This window comes from Citrus sinensis, chromosome 3 (genome assembly GCF_022201045.2).
Source record: "Citrus sinensis cultivar Valencia sweet orange chromosome 3, DVS_A1.0, whole genome shotgun sequence".
Classification (NCBI taxonomy): domain Eukaryota; kingdom Viridiplantae; phylum Streptophyta; class Magnoliopsida; order Sapindales; family Rutaceae; genus Citrus; species Citrus sinensis.
Genome location: NC_068558.1, coordinates 33,284,734 through 33,298,210, shown reverse-complemented (window position 1 = coordinate 33,298,210; position 13,477 = coordinate 33,284,734). Strand labels below are relative to the sequence as shown.

At 31.6% G+C, this 13,477-nt stretch overlaps 3 long non-coding RNA genes across 3 annotated transcripts; 1 reads left to right on the top strand and 2 right to left on the bottom strand.

Annotated features, from left to right (window-relative positions):
* Positions 1–5,862: 5,862 nt before the first annotated feature.
* LOC127901298 (uncharacterized) lies at positions 5,863–6,569 on the top strand. Its single transcript, XR_008053458.1, has 2 exons — positions 5,863–6,145; positions 6,228–6,569. It is a non-coding gene; the product is annotated as an uncharacterized LOC127901298 (long non-coding RNA).
* Positions 6,570–6,700: 131 nt separating this feature from the next.
* LOC127901297 (uncharacterized) lies at positions 6,701–7,351 on the bottom strand. Its single transcript, XR_008053457.1, has 3 exons — positions 7,196–7,351; positions 7,020–7,114; positions 6,701–6,906 (listed from the first exon to the last, which is right to left on the bottom strand). It is a non-coding gene; the product is annotated as an uncharacterized LOC127901297 (long non-coding RNA).
* Positions 7,352–9,327: 1,976 nt separating this feature from the next.
* Positions 9,328–11,673, bottom strand: LOC127900535 (uncharacterized). Its single transcript, XR_008052717.1, has 3 exons — positions 10,843–11,673; positions 9,832–10,563; positions 9,328–9,545 (listed from the first exon to the last, which is right to left on the bottom strand). It is a non-coding gene; the product is annotated as an uncharacterized LOC127900535 (long non-coding RNA).
* Positions 11,674–13,477: the final 1,804 nt, after the last annotated feature.

Here is a 13,477-nt window from a genome sequence, read left to right as displayed (position 1 = left end):
AGTGGTGGTGAAACGGTTGAGATGGAAGGGTATTTATAGGATTTTAAAAAAAGAATTTGGATTTGATCTGCATGCATCAGAAGAATTCAGAAGCAAGCTGCGCCGAACTTTGTGAGCAGTTTTTGCTTTTTAATTTTTTTTCCAAGTTTAGTTTACGGAAATACCCTTGCTTGATTCTTGGATGACTTGTAATTAATGTTTTTGGACATTGCATTGTGTCCGCCAACGTTAATTAAACAGAATATTTACTTTCTATATATTATACCCGTGTTGCTTTATATGGGCGTTACTTGTTTGGAACTTTTTTTTCCTTCCCAAATTCAACAAATTATAGTTCTTCCCATTTATGATTGATCTTTGGTTTCTCTATGAAAATTAATTGATTCGAATATACAACAGTTTACGTGTTGTGAGCTACATGTGTGACAATGATGTCACAATCAATTAATTGTCCTTAGTAATTTTGTTATTACATAAATCAAATTCACTTGGTCAAATTGTTTTCATTTATTTTTCATGTGTCATAATTTAACTTACTTTTTAGGTAACCTTGGCCGTTAATTGTTATCTATATAGCCTATTAATATTTAATGCGGACTCAAAGTGATATAAAGGACAGATGCATGTACATGGTTCTTGCGTAGGGGAGATATTACTTATATTTACTTACACATAAAGGATAGTAATTGTTAAAATTAAATTGAAAATCAAGCGAAAGGCTTAACCCACAAGGAAAGCCAAACCAAGCCACCACATACAGCGTAAAAGTTTTTTCTTTATTGTAAATTAGCTCGAGTTTGCGCTCTTCGTTTGGCCTTTTTTCCCCCCTATTTTCACATTAATAACGCCTCCTCTTATTTTCTCAACCTTTTCTTTTAATTTGTTTTGACGCAATGTCGAACCGATACTAAATTTTATTCTAGCGAACATTCTTTAAAACTCAATAACAAGAGATCTCACAAAAAAGGGAAAGATTTCAATTTAAAAAATATTGAAATATTATTCATGAAAAGTTTCCAAGCCTGTTAAGTCTTTTGACAAACCTCGCTCAATGTTCTCACCAATTAACTTTATCTTGGCAGCCATATCTTCTTTAAGAATAACTTTCTTGTCTCTACTATAAATTAGGCAAAACCATATCAATTGTCTTTGGGTCTTCTTGAACAATTAGTTTAAACTTATATCCCTACTATGACTTTGCTCGTCCTACATGATGCTAATTAGCCACATCCTCCTAATTTGTTGTTCTTTCCATTCATTTTTTAATTTAATTTTCAGATGATTGATATTATACTTATTTAAATGGCGTATATAATTTATATTTCTATTAAAATGTATGACATCCAATGTGTAACTTATTGCTGGGTAATAGGTATTCTGTTTTTTATAAAATACAAAATTCAATATAATGAATGAATAAACAATGTGCTACCATGTGACAATCATCCAACTACAACTATAACAATACATAGTTTATACACTATTTAGTAAAAAGAGTGTGCTTATCTCATCCCACATCACAAGTGAAGGCAAGCATAGGAGTGTTAATAAGTTTTGTGGGTTTCTTTAACGAGTAGATGCATTTTGGATGAGGGTCACTCTCATGAATCTCAAAAGCAAGTTCGTGAGGGCAGTGGTTAAACTGTATTTTAGTTTGACAGAGACCACAATGTAGAAACAATAAACTTTAATAGGTTGTAGCATAAACCCAATAAATGCTCGTGCAAATATTGATGGTATATTGGATCCCGCCTGCAAACTAAAGTGCGGATTCACTGACAATAATGAGGACAAAGGGTCTTAACAGAGTGAAGAGCGTAAAATTCCACATCACTACCAAAGGCAAGCCTGGGAGATTGTATAAGACTTTTCCTCTGGGAGGTTGTATAAGCCTTTTCCTAACATGTTATAGGTGATGAAGGACCTAACTATGATGAAGTTAGAGAGCATTTTCCGCAACGTGGGCTCAAACGTGACATGTGGAGCAGAATAAGGAGAAGAAATCGGCGGCTCTTGTTTTGATGAATATGGTTGGTTTTAATTAAGAACTGGCTTTCCTGAATTTTTATTTTTTTTATTTTTTGTTATTATTTTTCTAGGTCGTGTTTGCTTGCTTTCAGTTCACCAGGGCGTGATCTGGGGACTTGGCCAGAAAGTTAATCAAATAGAGTAATCCATGCGAATACTCAGTTGAGTTTTGTAATTTTATTTTATTAAAACATAACCCCATGTTATTATCGATCGTTTTTCTTCTTTTTGTTATTTTTTTTTTCCTAACGTAATAAATGCTGAGACATTTATATTTGCGGTCCAAATTAATTAGCGCAGCATCTTCCATAGAATATTACCTCTAATAACCATTGGCTTCTATCCTTTCATACTTATTATACATAACGGACCTCTGCCTGTTAGAATATTAACTCTAATAAGTAATAACCATTTGCTCCTATCACTTCCATACTTGTTATGTATAATGGACCTCTGCCTACAAAATAGATTAATGCTGTACTTATTTCTGATACTAAATTTAGATACTCACTGACGTGGCAGCTGTCACAGCACTATCGTATTAGCTGCCGCGTCACCCGCTTTTTTTTTAATATTAAAAAAAATAATCAATTAACAATCTAATTAAACGTTCATCTTTCATGCTTTTTTTTTTCCTTTGCTCCTTAGTTGTTGCAGCGGAAGAAAAGAAAAGAAAAAAAATTGTCAGACAAAAAAAGATGGTGTGAGCCATTAACGTTTGATTAGGTTTTTAATTTTTAATTTTTCTTTAAAATTAAAATATTTAAAAAATGGCTGACATGACAACTAATGTGATAGTGCCACATCAGCTGCCATGTCAGTGAGTATACAATCTTAGTATTTGAAGTATAGTAATACTGATTAATATACGCACTGAAACTCTTATCTACTAAAATTTACAAAATTTTGCTTGTCTACTAAAATTTACAAAATGGAATCTCTGTACTTATATAATTTTTTCTGCCTATAGTTAACCAAGGTCTAAGATTTATTATTATAGTAGTAATAACAAATTGTATCTAGCTAGTTAATAAATATATTATCACTAAAGCAATCCAATAGTGTTCAAGAAATTAATTGTTGTGTGAACAGATGATTTTTCTTAAAAGTGACTTTTACTGGAATCTTCCCAAGTTCATGAATATGATCATTTGCGTGATAATGTAGAAAATTAATTTAATTTCAATGTCAACTTGTAATTAATAAAGTAGGGGCCCGCAGCAATTTAGCACGTTCAATGATTTTCTTCAATCCGTTTAGCATTATTCGTAGGTTATGTGAAGAAATTCTTTTAGCTTAATATAATTCTTAATTAATTTAATTTATAAACCCAATACCGTGTGAATGCGCATAGCTAATGGTTTTAAATTAAAGACTGCCCATTGGCACATACGATTTTTTATGGGGAGAATGACCTTTTACAAGGTTCCTAATTTTTTTCATTATGTGCCTTTTATTTTTGTTAATTACATTCATAACTTTGTTATTTTTATGTTCGAACTTTTCCGTCAAAAGATAAATGTGAATTTTAACATACAAATTTATTCATATTTTTTGACAAATACATCATATTAAACTGACAATAAGTTAACAATAATAAAAATTCAAAATTATTTATTTTATTTTATTTTAGTTTTAGTGTAAAAAAACATAACTGATAATTAAAAAAAAATGAGAACAGTTATGTGATAAACATTAGGGAAATGTCTACAGTTAAAGATGCAATATTGCCAGAGATATCATAAGCTAATTTCAGTTACTGTGTAACTGAACTATTGTTTGACTCAAAAAATTTTTATTCGCCTATTCTATATATAGGTATCTATCTAGCAAATTAAGTTGCTCATTTCTTCAAAATACAGATGATGTTCAGGTGTGCGAACGTTAAAATCATGAATGGAGATTTTCCTTGTTACATGGCTTCAATGTTTTGAGGCAATTTTTATTGAAATAGCATGTGATATTTGTTGACATTTCTTTCCTGTAGATATTAAATTTGACACATAATATTATTCAAATTTCAACTCCACATCTTTTACAGAAACTGGATCCAGTGCAATTCCATCAACATCAACCACTTGTTCTAATAAAAATTTCAGAACCCATGTGATGAAGAAAAAATATTTTCCATGAAAGATGTTGTAGGTGTTGGACATTTTGTTATATATAATCGCATGGATAGATCGTTAAATTTGGTAAAAAAAAAATCAGTTCAAAAAATTAATTATTATTACGTTATTTCTCTCTTTTTCTGTTCTAACTTTTTGCAGATTTGAGGAGGTGAGATTTATTATATTCCCTCCAAGTTGATGTGCTTTATCTCTTTTTCATTCAAAGAAAGTTTCATCACTCACCAAGCTTCATCAAGCAGTAGTAATAATAGTAATTATAATCAGAATCATAATATAAATCGGTCTTATCTGATTGAGTTGATAGAATCTCTTGTCTTAAAAACGAGAGGTCTGGGACATGGTCACATGAACGAGGAAGAGACTAAATTACCATTAGGCTAAAGAATAAAAAATAATATTGATCATGATTAGAGATTATTATACTAAAAAAAATAGTATTTTTTATTTCTTTTGAAAAAAAAAAAAACTACTACCTAGCTGTAGTTTCTAGGCATATAGACGATTGAGTGAAAGCCAACTCATTCTTTTTTGGGAATTTCTTTATTAATTTTTTAAAAGAATGCACAGTAATCTTCTAATTGATCACTTGTTTCAATGATTCATATTGGGCAAACAGTCAAGGCATTTTACTAGTTTATCAAGCGAGCTTGTCTTACGTCTCTGCTCATGCCAAATTATGCACCGAAAGGATAAAACTTAGGCATCAAGACAAAGTCAAATGATTCATTGATGTCTATTGCTTCTTGTTAAAAAACATTACCCATCCCAAATTTGACTGTTTTATTCAGCACAAATTCAGTCACCACATGGAGATTTCTTCAACTGCCTAATGGAAAAAGGTTAATGCATGATTGTTAACAAAGGGAATTAAGTTAGATTAATTACTAGCTATTTAAGGAATTAGCTTGCCTACCCGTAACTTCTATTGATGGCATCACCGCAAATTTTGACTCAAAATTGGTATGAGCTTATTGCTTCTTCGCTTTTCAATATTTTTATTTTATCAATGCAGAATAACTTATTCTAGTTCTAGCTTCATTTTTTTAGTTTAATTTTACCAATTACTCCTTGCAATGTTATTTTGTAATTAATCTTTTGATGTCAAAACTTTCAAATGAAAAATTCATTCCGGTCATAAATTAGTCGTTTCTTTTCGTTAGAGTTTTGATATGAGAACTTAACCGCATATTATGAAAATCGTGGGAGAACAGTCACTCTTTTTAAAATAAAATAATAATGCATAATGAATTTAGACTAAGAATTCTCTCTTGATCTAAAATTTAAACTAATAACAAAAACATTAATACATAGAGTAATGATACGGATCCTAACATTTCAATCTCAATATGAATCCCAATTTATATGTGCTACCTCTTACTATATATATCATACCATATACCCAGCTATATTTGCCATATATTTTTCCTTAAAATGATAAGGCCTTCCATAAGCCAGATTTATTAGTAAAAGAAAAAATGAGTACAGTAAAGAGTAATGCTGAAAAAAAAGAGGGAGAATATATTTTTAGTTAGGAAAATCCCACTTATCCTTGAATCAAAGGTCATGTAAACTGATGGAGAGGTTTCTCAACAACTAAGTAAAATCAGGACAATGAAAATTTAGATTGGCCAATGGATCTTTTACTTGATTGAATGACGTGAGAATTCATTGAAATGATATTCTGAAGATTGTAGCTCGACAAGTTAAACATTCGCTCTTATTTTTTAATGAACCAAGGAGACTTGAAAGAAGATGGTGACATGTGTACAAGTGAACGCCTGATACCATAAAAGTCGGTTTATATATGATTGTGACATTTCGTACCCTGACCCTCTAGGTGGCTAGTTAAAATAGGACCTGTCTACCTTACAGATTCTGTATGTAACGGACTGTGAGTTGACAAGAAGAGAGATGGATGCGTGACACGTGGACGGCGGATGGACCGGGAGATAATATCTGGAACCGGCCATTCCGGTTTTCTTCCGGTGACAAACTGAACTCCTCCCGGTTGCTGACCGGTAACCCGTCACTGAAATTGGTTAAAAAAACATTACGCTTGCCGTGTAGGGAATTATTATTCAGACTGGTGCATATAGCAAGCGAGGTGACGATGCATCTCCAGCAACAGCATGGTGTAAAAAACCCCTCCAAAATTAATTATCACTTTGGATCCACGGTGTGTGCTGCAGTTTAAGCTTGAGCAAGAGGTGAAAATGCGGCCAATATATCTACTCCAGGGGCACTGATGTCTGGCTGAAATGATTTTTGAGCATCAGATCAGTAGAATTCATTATCGTATTTACATAGGTGACAACGCAAAGTTTTAAAATAATGTATACCTTCAAGATTTCTGGTACAATTGCATTTGGCCCGCGTAAAGAAAAGCCAACGACAACAGGGGCATCAAAATCCTTAACTGCTTCAGTTTTTAATATTTCTGCTACAGGCGTTCTATAATCCAGATAGAAAGAGTGATTTAATTATTGGAAAAAAATAAAATGAAATAATAAGGATATAAAATATAAACTTTGTAGATTCCTTGTAGGAAATAAGGATGCTGAAGCTATCCTGGGTTACGGCCACTGCTGGCAATGAAACAACAAAGCAAACTTTGTCGAATTCGTTGTTTAACAAGACTGATCCGGCAGCACCAGCTTTGCGAACCTCAGGATAGTTTTTAAATGATAGACATATAACAATCTTTCCCTTAACTAAGCTACCGTTAACGCACCCTGGATTACACTCCCTGAAATTGAACAAAATTTCCAAATTATTGTGTTTTTGTACGAGGAAGAAAAAGATTTGAAATGAAACATTAAGAAGAAAAAGATTCGCAATGAAACATTATGAATAACGTACTGAGAGGAAAGTTCTTGACATGATTCAGAAATTTCTTTCCCTTATACCAGCGGAAATCTTCTTCCTTTCATAGCGAAAGAATTAATTGAATATCCCTGGAGTATAGAGATAGTTAGAATGCTTATAGAAAGTTTGGATGCATATAGAATTTGAAATACAAGAACTTTGATTCTTACAGATATTGCCTTTCCATTTCCAAGAGCAACTTTATCAACAAATAGGCGATCTGTAGTACTGGCCGCTACTGACATCAACCACGGAGCTACGCTAGCTGTCAAACCTGGACCACTATTGCCAGCTGAATTTAAGGTCAGGACTCCTTTTGCCATCGCATGAAAAGCACCAATTGAAATGGCGTCCTCGCTAAAGTCACGTGTCTTTTGTTACTTCACATCCGGTTGCACATAAACCATTAAAGCCGGTTTCCCATGCTTTGGGTTATTTTTTAGCATTATTTTTCTGACCGTTCCCAACCATCCATCTTTCTCTATCCACATTCAAAGATTGAGATTGCAAGTCCGTTACATACAGAATCTGTAAGGTAGACAGGTCCGTTAAAATAATTTGCTTGAAAACAACTGAACAAGTTCATGGGGCTTAATGGTGTTGCATATAAATATATAAGAAAATCGTTTCGAAAATTTAATTAATATATATCTTTGAAAAATAAAAATAAAATTGAATAAAACACTGCTTGAAACAAGGAAGCCCCAAAAGAGGGAACGTGGCATTCACAAACCATCAAGATCTGAAGGAATTGCTATGTACTGTCTGTTTATTGGATTGGCCACTCCTATGATTGCTATCAATTTTGGGAACAATTGTCGATTAATTTTTTTTTTTTTAAAAAAAAAAGAGAATGAAAGAATTGATATTATACAGCTGTTGATGTGAACATGTTAGCCTGGCAATAATAGTGAAGAAACAGTGCAATATGAAATTTCCAAATTTATTTCTTCAAAGAGAACAATATATGTTCATACTTTTGGGTCCGGCTATATATGGTGTCCCTGTGACGGCATATCCTTAGTTTTGTCCTTTTCTTATCAACTATTATGAACCATCAGAGTTAACATAAAAATAGTTTAATGTTTTAGATGGATTTAATAGGTTATTAATTCTATAATCTCTATTGTTTGCTTGCATATTAAAAAATGATAAAATTTCAATATTTTGACACATAACTCTAGATCATTTTAAAATTTTACACTTAAGCACATTGCCTAGTTTAACTTTTTTTTAATCATTTATTTTAAAATTTACATTAAAATATATTAATAAGTTAATATATAATAGATCTATATATTATTTAATAATCAATATTTAATATAGGAAAATTTTGACTGCATGCTAAATAAATTAACATGTGTTACTCTGTTCCCAATATTTTGAAAAGTGATTAGTACATCCTCATCCGTTAGCTTTTTTATTTATTTAACTATTGACCACTTTGATTACATAAAAATTTAATTATACCCTTATTTAAAATTAAAGTAGAAAAAGATTGATCACCATCGCAATCAGCTCCAAAAATATATTTTGTCTTTTGGTTCTAATCATTATAAGTAAAAAAAAAATCGTACAATCACCGCTAGTTTTATTGGCATGATTAAAAATAAATAACTCACTACCATTAATTTAAATTGTTAATTGTTACTCTTTTCTTTTCTATTTTTCTCCTATTTTTTTCTCTCTCTCCTCTCTCTCTCATTTCCCCCACTTTCGTTCATTTTCTCACTTCGCGAACACCGTTATAAAATATATCTTTTTAGATTTTATTATTTTAGAGAATTATATTTTGTACATGATAAAATAACTTTAATGGGTGAAAACTCATATCTAACGGATAAGACTATTTGAAACTATAAAAGTATTCGTTATATAAGGATAGTTTAGAAATATAAAATTTTAGATGTAAAATGGTTTTGAACTTTGGAGAGTAATTTTTAGAGGCTAGAGTAACAAGCTAACTACAATTTGTCATTATATTGGAGTAAAAATGTAAATGATAGAGAGAGTAAGGAGCTAACTGCAATTTGCCGAAACTAGTCTCATAAAAGACAAAAATTCGGCAAATGGACGCAAGGGCACCATAGCCAGACCCCTTATTGAAATAACTCGCCTCGAACCTCAGAGCGAGTCTATCTAATCTCATCAAAACTAAATAGATAATAATTTAATTAGTAAAGATTCTGTTGAAAATTCGACAACGTCTACTTTATGAATATAACACTCCTAAAATAATTCAATACACAACCAATTCCAATAATCGTCATTCTAAACTAAAATACTAAATTTACCCAAGATATCTTCAGATTATTAAAAGATTATATTATAACTAATATTAACATACATTGATTTATTCTTAATCCCAAAAGAATAATGTAACAAAATTATATAAACCCAAAAGAATGAGATGATCAGAATGTCCTAACAAAAATCATATATATCTTCTAACACCATCACGTGGCCAATATTCAAAATATATTTGTAGTCGTTAGGTCAATTTGGTGTACCTGCAACCTCCTGTTGAGGAGAAAATATAATAAAAACAGGATTAATATAAAACTCAGTAAGCCCAGTGAGTAGATAGTAACTTTTGAAAATAAACTAACTTTAAAAGAAATAATCATATCATTTCCAAAGACGATTTCATCAAACCATATGCGAGAAACCATTAATAAATCGTTTAATATTTAAATTAGATTACTAACCTTGAAGAGTATATATAATATCGTACGTAATAACTATCGAAATCATATCACGATATCATATAAAATACATAAATATGAAATCATCACTAATCAAGTACCCGTGGAAGTGATATCTTCGTATCCGGACCTCAACAGACAAGTAATGATGTATTATTTAGGTACCGTCATGCCCCACAGCTACATGGATAGATAAGGAAGTGTTATCTCATATCTCGTCATATATCTCATCATCTATGTGCATGCATAATCTAGTCCTCAAATGACAAAAGTGCCTAAGCACAAAGTCCAAAGCCTCTTTGTATACTCAGAAAGACCCCAAAGGCCTATATCTCATCTTTATCATCTGTATTTATATCACTGTTATCATCATATCATATACATATATGCCCCTGAAAGGTAAAAGTACCCAAATACATGGCTCAAATCAACTATGTATGTTGCTCCAAAGACCTCTCATCTCATTTGTAACGCTGTATTTTAAAACAATTTCTATACTCATATTCATATACATTTTAACCATACTTTAAATCATACTTTTCTTTTCATCATCACATTTAAATCTACTTTTCTTATCTTTTAAATACTATCATATATCATTCAAAGTTGATATAAAAAACCATTAACCAAACATTTCAATAAACTATTAATGCATGAATTAAATTTATTTCAAAAAATATTAAATCAGAACATTTAAAATACTTATTTCGTAAACATTTTTTATTATAAAAAATTAACTATGAAAATAAGTTTTTTATATTCCATTCACAATGACGGTATTTAGACTCGGTTCTCTTCCACATCTACAGATTGATTCTCGCTCGCGAATCCTCCTAAATAAAAAAAAAAGATATAATTATTTTTCGTAAATTAAAATTAAGACTAAATTTATGCAATAAACTCGAAACGAACATCTATTCATAATTTTACAACTTCAATGTCGATAAAATTAATAAAATATGCTCAAGTCTATAAATAATTAAAATACTCTCAAACTGCAAGCCATTGAATTACCCTCGAAATCATAATTATAGCCAATCCTCAATTCCACAAGTTAGTAAAATATCCATAGGGTCAGAAATTACAAAATTGCCCTCAAAATGTGATATTACCGAATTGCCCTCGCCAGTCAACGGTGGCCGGGAAGCTCAGGTCTGATAGTTCCAATCATGCTGAGTCTAATAACGCCGGCGGTGACCTCCCACGCGCGGCAACAGCGGCGGATCGAGCTTCCCAAGCCGCAAGCTTTCCGGCGGTCGTTCGCGGCCCAAACGGCGGTTTCAGGTGATGGGGATAGTCAGAAAATGATAAGGATGAGCTGAGGATCAAGATCCAAGCCGTGGTGTCACCCAAAATCGGCGGATCCGACGGCGAGAAGGGGTGGGTTTTACCGCAGCTTATCGTGCTACAAACGGCGGCGTTCCTGTCGGTTTTTGGCGACAGTGGCGACTGGAGTATGACGGCCAGTAGTCAAACTTCAGATTGGTACCTTGCTCGGCCGGTGAGGCGGCCGGAAATTAGAGATATGGCCGGGTGGATTTCGGATCAAACGGGTCGGGTTTCCGGTCGGTTTACAGCTCCTCTCATTCTCTCACACGTGTGTGTGTTCCCCTGTTTCCAGCTTTTATTTTATTTTCAAACCGCCTCCCTTTTTTTTTCCCATTTATTTTACGCTTACTTATTCAATGGGGATCTGTGCATAGAGTTTGGGCTCACATGGCTATTGAATAACTTGCAAGCTGACACGCAATTTGTATTCTGCCACTTGGGAGCAAGAGAATGCACCTGAATCCATGCCTGAAGTAGTGAAAAAGAAAAAAAAGAAAAAATGATATATAAAATAATCACATATATATTTTTTTTAATTATCTCATTAATTGGATCCCTTCTTCTTCGCTCAATGTGTTGCTTAAGATAATTTGTTCAAAAATCAATCTACTTCCTGTTTTAATTAGCAGTTTTGATTAAGGGTTTGGGATTGCAGAGACTAACAAAATAAGTTGGTTGTATTGTGTAGATGAAATAAGCTACTAACTAAAAAAATAATTTGGTCTTTAGTAAATTGTGCGGTTGCAATTGCCGTGAGTTTGAAAAAATAGATGAAAGTTTTAATTACTTTTTATTTTTAGAGTATGTTTAATAAATTATTTAGGCATATCTTTTTTTTCCTTAAATATGTAATGTAGATTAAACTTTAAAAACCATAGTTATGAAATTAGAATATGAACTTATTGGATCAAAACTAGAGAGAACGAACGTGATAATGACGGTAATATAATATTTGATTATTTATATATAAAAGTTTATAGATAAGTGAGATACAACTGTCTTTTTATTAAAATATAAGGTTATAATATGAATTTTAAAAAAATGTGAAAACTTATTTAATAAGCTGTTTATGAAAACAACCCACCACCTGTTTTTACAAGCGGCTGATAAAATGAAAAAAATTATGAAATAAACAGATTTTACAAAATTTACCAAACACTATTTTAGTCAAAAATTATTAAATAAACAATATTGAATTTTAACCGCACTCTCAAATTAACCCTAAATATAGCAATGATATACATGGCAAAAATTCCCCAAAAGTCCATTACCAAAGAATTTGGGACCTATGTAATATAATAATCTTAAAAATGATGAAAATTATTTTGGCGCACATGAATATCACGATATTTGAAATAAATTTTTTTTAATACCTTAACCTTTTTTCAAATATCTAACATTATTTCAAATATCTAACATTACTCATTGTTTATAATTAAGGTAAACTAGATGACACTCTTTTAAGTATGATATAAACGTTTATATATATATATATATATATTGAATTTATAAGCACTTCATATATGTTGTTGTTTCTGTTTTTCTTTCTTTCTTTCTTTCGTTTCCCCCAAAAAACTTGCTTTTAACTTGTTTTGTTCAAATTGTAACAAGGAAGCAAATAGGGAATAACAGATTAAGGCAAGTATTGTTACGAAATCAAGAGAAAAGATTGCGATGATATGGATAAGTCGATGAAAAAATGGCATAAAATATTAACTAATCAACATAATCAATGAACTTTTATATGTTGTGGCGGCGGCTTGGTTTGGCGGCGTTTGCAGTATAACGTTAAGGGCCAAGTCCTTTTGCTTGTTTTTGATTTATGAATAACAAAACTTTGACATACATTTTCTCCTTTCCCAAGCTACCATATACATGTGCATGTATATATACTTTAGATTGCTTTGAGTCCGTACTAATTCTAACTATAATAAATTACAGCATTGTGCATCCTATTTTTCACTTATAAAAATATAGGAAATAAAACTAATATAGGACATATTAACTTATAAAAATATTCCAAGGTACATATTTTCGTCCCAATGTATTTGTAGAAATATGCCTTTGAGTTAGACCACCATACCCAATTTAATACTAACTTATAGCTAGTTACTATAGTATGTTGTTGTCCAAATAAAAATTTATAAATATATAAATATTTGTGATTAATAGCATTTTTTTTTTTACGATCGTAATCTACAAACTATTATAAAATAGTTTCTTCCCTCATGCTTATTAATTACCAAAGGATGAAGCTAGCATAAATCCATCTAACTTTGCACTTGGAATGAAGCTACCCAAAAGGCCAATAGTAACGTGGATGGTTAATCAGCGTATATGGCTATAACCTATAGGTAAACAATACAGTAAATATTAGCAGTAAGCTGACACAATCCGAAGTCCAAGATTCAAGCAAGA